This window comes from Nomascus leucogenys, chromosome 5 (assembly GCF_006542625.1).
Source record: "Nomascus leucogenys isolate Asia chromosome 5, Asia_NLE_v1, whole genome shotgun sequence".
NCBI lineage: Eukaryota > Metazoa > Chordata > Mammalia > Primates > Hylobatidae > Nomascus > Nomascus leucogenys.
In genome coordinates this window covers 77237689-77243696 of record NC_044385.1, presented here as the reverse complement: position 1 = coordinate 77243696, position 6008 = coordinate 77237689, and the positions used below count along the sequence as shown (strand labels likewise).

Below are 6008 nucleotides of genomic sequence, written 5' to 3'. Positions count from 1 at the left end.
GTAAATACTTTCTTTACCTTTCTCTAATTACAATTTGATTTTGATGTAGTTCATATGTTTTCTCTATGGAAATAACCCAACCGGTGGGGTGCCAGGTTTTCCCTAAGTTGGGAATGAGCAGAGCTATTAAATTAAATCACGAGAAACAAGGAAAAGGTATAATTAGTTTCTCCAAGAGGATGCCATTGCACATTTCCTAAAAGACATGAAGATGTGTATGACTGGGGATTTCATGCCTTATTATATATATTTTTCTTCTGGTTTTGTATTCTAGTATGGACTTATCAACACCTGTCTGCAATCTCTTGTGATAGAGAAATTTGGCGAAGAAACATGGGAAAAATTGAAGTAAGTATATGAAAGGGAAGATGAAGTATCTCTGGAGCAACTGGTAAGCCTCCAGTGTTTTCAAGGTTATAGCTTTTTACTGACCTTTTGATTAAGCCAGTTAGTTGAATGAACCCATCATAAAAGATACAGCTGGTTCTCAAAGAGATTCAGTTACTAAGGAGATCAATTCCAGTACCGTAAACATATGAATTAGCTACAGAAAACACCTGGTACGCCTTATCTGTCTTCGATGAAGGTATCAGTCTTAATTACTAAAATCAGCCTTAAAACGGAATCTCACTGTAAATAATACCAACATTATTTTAACTTTTATCTCGTGAATGAATTCTCATTTTCTCTTTCTAATCACAAAAGAGAGAGCAACTGCATTATTTCCATTGTACATCAATGGAGCTGCCAAACAGAAGAGGGGAGATACCTTTTAAGTTTGACCAGAATCACTTCTTACGTGTTCTTTAGTTAATTCTTGGTTTTTTTCCTCTGCCTCTGTCCAGTAACCCCTTAATGCCATCATTTATATCTCCACATAGTCTCCTGTCTGACTCCTGCAATCTTGTGCTATGTGTCTGCTTCCCTAGAGGCTCCCAGACCTAAAGTGTTAGAGGTTAGGGATGAAAGTGCCTCAGAAATCACTTGATCCTAGGAAGGGAGAGGAAAACAAAAATATGGAAAAATGATTGGCTTCCTCAGTTCATCAATGCCATGCAAATTAAAACAATTAGGCACTGCTTTGCCTATTAAATCTCCAAAAAATTTAAATGATAATAACCAATTCTGGTTAAGATGCAGCAAAATGGGTAATTGCTGATGGCATAGTAAATCAGTGCAGCCCCTTTGGAAAGCAATCTGACAACATGTACCAAAAGCTGTGCAAATGATCAAATCCTTTGAAGCAGTAAGTCCATTCTTGAGAATCTATTCTGTTAGAAATGCACACCTTTATGCACACATATATGCATATATATGCAAAAAGATATAATGTAGCTTTATATTTATAAATAATAAAAAAGTTCTTTAGTAGTTAAAAACAAACCAACAAATAGAATGACAAAAGAAATATGCATTATTATATGATGATTGCAAAGATCATGAAGCAACTTGCAAATTTTTATGACAATACTAAATTAAAAAAACAAGAAAAAAACAAAAAAGACACAAGTTACATATCTACTAGGTAAATTACACAAATGAAAAAGGATTAAGAGAAAGACCAAAATAATAACTAATAGTGACTGAATTAGATAAAATGCTGGATGATTTTTTTTCCTAACATCTATTTCCCAAATTTTCTTTTTCTATTTCCCAAATTTGCTATATGTTTTTATTGCTTTTGTAATGTAAAAACAACTTAAATGCTTAATGCAAACTTTCCCTCCTCTTCCTCCTACCCCTATTTTAAAAATAAAATAAATCGAGCTGAGAGCACAGTGACCTGCCACAGCTAGGTCCTGCCCAGACCCATGGCCCTGCACAGGCCTGGGCACTGTAGCCCACTGCTCACACACAGGGCACCATCAACCATCTTATTCTAGGGAAGGCAGCCCAGGGGTAAATCAGCATCTCTGGGGTAAATTGCTTACAGCTCCACAAGTTTAGATGGGAAAAAGGAGCTCTGGCCTCATAGAGGCGAAGAATACTCATTTCCAAATATTTTAAGTAGGAGCACTGAGTAACTGTGATCAGAGAAACCTTGGACTCGTGGACCCTTGAGAGATTATTTAGCCCAGATCTTCTCAGTTGACAGGTGAGGAAACTGAGGCCCAGAAAGGTTAAGTGACTTGGCCAAGACTGCACAGCAAGGGGGCAACAGGGCCAGGATGCGCTGTCAGAACCTTAAAGTGCTCCTTTTCAGCCCCCTATGCGGCCGTGGGAAGAGAAGCATCTGAAGACTTTTTTATTTTTTATTTTTTTGTAACAGCCATTGTGTTGTAAAGGCTAAACTCAGTAAGAATAGAGGACAGGAAAAGGCAGTCTTCTTATTTTAAGCACTTACTTTGGGCCACGCCTCTTATGTAACAGTCTTATGAAAGCCCAACAAGAACACTGCAAGGCAAGGTATTGCCCTGCTTCACCAAAGAGGAAACAGTCCCGGAGAGGATGAAGCTGAAGACTGCACAGTGCATAAGGGGGCTGGGGTGGGGACACAAATCCAGGTCTGTAACTGCGAAGACCCCTCTTTCTATTAGGCCGTTCCACCTGGGGAAAGGAAGAGCAACTGGCAACGGGAATTCATTTTCTTTTTTCTTTTTTTGTGAGATGGAGTCTCACTCTGTCACCCAGACTGGAGTGCAGTGGCGTGATCTCGGCTCACGGCAACCTCCGCCTCCCGGGTTCAAATGACTGTTCTGCCTCAGCCTCCCGAGCAGCTGGGACTGTAGGCACCCGCCACCACGCGGGAATTCATTCTCAGGGGCTCTGGGCGAAATAAGAGAGGTGTGTCTTTAAACCTGTGTTTACTGAGCTCCCATAGTAGGCCTGGTACTGCGAAAAACCACTGGAGGATTGAAGAAGCATATAAACCATTTGGCCTGGATGGCTTTAGAATCTGTGGAAACATTACAGGTATGGCCGGGCGCGGTGGCTCAAGCCTGTAATCCTAGCACTTTGGGAGGCCGAGGTGGGCGGATCACAAGGTCAGGAGTTCGAGACCATCCTGGCCAACATAGTGAAACCCTGTCTCTAGTAAAAATACAAAAAAATTAGCAGGGCGTGGTGGCGGGCGCCTGTAGTCCCAGCTACTCGGGAGGCTGAGGCAGGAGAATGGCGTGAACCCGGGAGGCGGAGCTTGCGGTGAGCCGAGATGGTGCCACTGCACTCCAGCCTGGGGGACAGAGCCAGACTCTGACTCAAAAAAAAAAACATTACAGGTATGCCCGGAACACAGGAACTAGGGTACTGAAGGGCCATGTCAGATGGGAAACTGGGATCATTTCCTCTGCTACAAACTTGACAGGGGCAGGTCAGCTCCAGCCACGCACACCTGGGCCTTCCAGAGGATCAGCTGCTCCCATGCAGAGGGCGAGCAGTCTTAGGAGGAGGAAGGAGAGACGGCAGGCTCAGCCAAGCTGTTGGGTGCACGCTGCAGGGTGGGGTGGGGAACCAACTTGGGAAATAGGATACTCATATTCTCAGAAACAGGGCATTGTTGCAAGTCCTTAGGAAGCAGTCGTTGGATTCAGCGAGGGCTCTGGGGCTACAATGCTGAACTCAAAGCCCAGAAGCAAGGCCTACAGTATGTATAACCCTGGCATGGCACTTAACCACTCTGCGACCCAGGTATTTCATCTGAAAAGAAAAATAACAAAAGTAGCTAACCTCATGGGGTTATTGCAAGTGTTAAATGAGATTGATGATACAAACCAGGCACTTAGAAAAAATGAGTGGCCCAGGATGAGCACTCAACAAATGCAAGCTGCTGTTGCATAATGGCTGCTTCAGTGCTTGGTATTGGCTTATTTTCGAGATGCTGGTCCTCACGTGGGTTGGGGGAGAGGTGGGGGGCAGTGGCGTGCATCCCATTGGACTGGATTTGCATCTGGGCTCTGCTGCTCAGAGCTCTGTGATCCTGAGCGGGTTGCTTCACCTCTCTGAAGCTCTGTTTCCTCATTGATAAAGGGGGAATAATGTACCTATCTTCCAGGGTTAAGGAGAGAATTGAGTGGTGCAGTCTACACAGAAGTACCTAGTAGAAAGTCAGTAAGCATCCTTCCTCCTCCTCTGAGATATAGGTGCTACATTAAGATTACATTATACTTGACACTATTAGAACCACTTTGCTGCTGGTCAGATACTGATGCTTTCCATCTTGAAGAAGCAGATGTTCCTCAAAGGCTTTCTCTTGGCCCAGAGACCTTGCCTCCTAAAGTTAGTGTGATTTGCTGAATGGCTTTATCTCCACTCCTCATTTCAGTCTGATCTCCTGACACCCAGTGTGGGCCACTGTCTAACCCTGCCTTGAGGAACCCTCATAAATGCTAGGGACCAGGCCGTGAGGGGTAGAGATGGATTTTTGTTGATTGATTTTTGACTTATGAATCTTCTACTATGTGATTTCCTGGTTAGGACCTTTAGCCTCAGCTCGGCTGCTGCTTAGAAGAACCTGTCCTTCCTAGGAGAAAGGCCAGGGCTCTGGAAATCATTGAAAATAGCCAGAAATAGCCAGAGCACTTAGACATGAGCAGAAGTAAAATGACGTGTTCAGCTCTGCCTATGACAGGCAGCTGAGATGTGCTGTTTAAAGAGGGACTCTCACCCTCCGGGTATGACTGAACACAGGTAGCATGGCCAGCTGCTAGAACCTTCATTGGTTGAGATATTCAGCATATCTTTCCAAATCAAGGAGGAAAAAATCCCCAGCTTTCCATATGTAAGTGGATGGAAGAGACTTTTTCCTTTTTGCATCCTTGGTGCGACCTCTCTGAAAGGCTGGAATGTCATCTCTTTCTTCCTTTAGAAGAGCAGTTCTCATAGCATTCCCAAACAAACAGGAATCCACATGACCTCCAGGGGGATAAAGGACATTTGAATGAGGGTACAAGAATGCAAGGGAACCAGAGAAATATGTCTGGGAATAGAGAACCCAGCAGGGCACATCCTGCGCTTGTGTCATTAGGTTTTATCTCTTTCATCTTGAAGTCTCAATTATCTGCTTAATTGGGTCTCAGGATGTTTGTATACAGAGCACTAGACATCTATACGATTGCAATGGAAATGCATCTTTAAGCCAAAAATAAAGCCAATTTAAGAAGTCCACCAGCTATGAAAATTGCATCATATTAGAATTTACTAAAAAAAAAAGAAAAAAAAACTAGTGCAGAAAACTCAGCTTTTAAAGGAGAAATTAAGGCGAGATTATTGGCTGTGCAAAAGGATTTGCTTCAGGCCAAATTTAAATAACAAATTTCCTAATGCTTTTAGAGTAGAATTTCAGCTGAGAAAGAAAAAACCCATCAATTCCTACTGAAATTTTAAGAAGAAATGATTAGGTAAAATGAAGCATGTTTCCAGACCTTATGACATAAATTTTATCTTAACATGAAATAGGAAACAGATGTTTCTCCTCCTTTGCTTGCAGTATTTTCCTCTCTTATAGTCTAGATTTGTAGATTTCTAATTATAAATCACTTTATCTTTTTTTTAAGAGACAGGGTCTCACTCTGTCACTCAGGCTGGAGTACAGTGGTACGATCATAGCTCACTGTAGCCTCAAACCCTTGAGCTTAAGTGATCCTTCCACCTCAGCCACCAGAGTAGCTGGGACTACAGGAATGCACCACCACGTCCAGCTAATTAAAAAAAAAATTTTTTTTTTAGAGACAAAATCTCTCTATGTTGCCCAGTCTGTGAACTTCCGGCCTCAAGAGATCCTCCTGCCTCAGCCTCCCAAAGTGCTGGGATTACAGGTGTGAACCACTCTGCCTGGCCTAAATTGCTTGTTTATAATCTTTTGGTTAAAACCTTTATTGAAACTTAACAATGAGAAGGAACTAATGGATTAGGAAGAGTAAGGCCTTTGGAATCAGATAAACCTTTACATTTTGCCTGGATTGCTTACTTGCTGTTTTACTTGGGCAAATGTATTTATTCAAGTATTTAGCTTCTAGGATGTGCTGAACAAAGTTTCAGCCACTGGGAATAGAGGCAAAGGGAATAGGCAA

At 42.5% G+C, this 6008-nt stretch overlaps 1 protein-coding gene across 1 annotated transcript in view; it reads left to right on the top strand.

Annotated features, from left to right (window-relative positions):
- The first annotated feature begins 280 nt into the window (after positions 1 to 280).
- Positions 281 to 6008, top strand: part of LOC100600502 (guanylate cyclase soluble subunit beta-2-like) — a 56267-nt gene continuing 50539 nt past the window's right edge. The window contains 1 exon segment of the mRNA XM_030813427.1: positions 281 to 348. The gene's annotated coding sequence lies outside the window, so the exon portion shown is untranslated.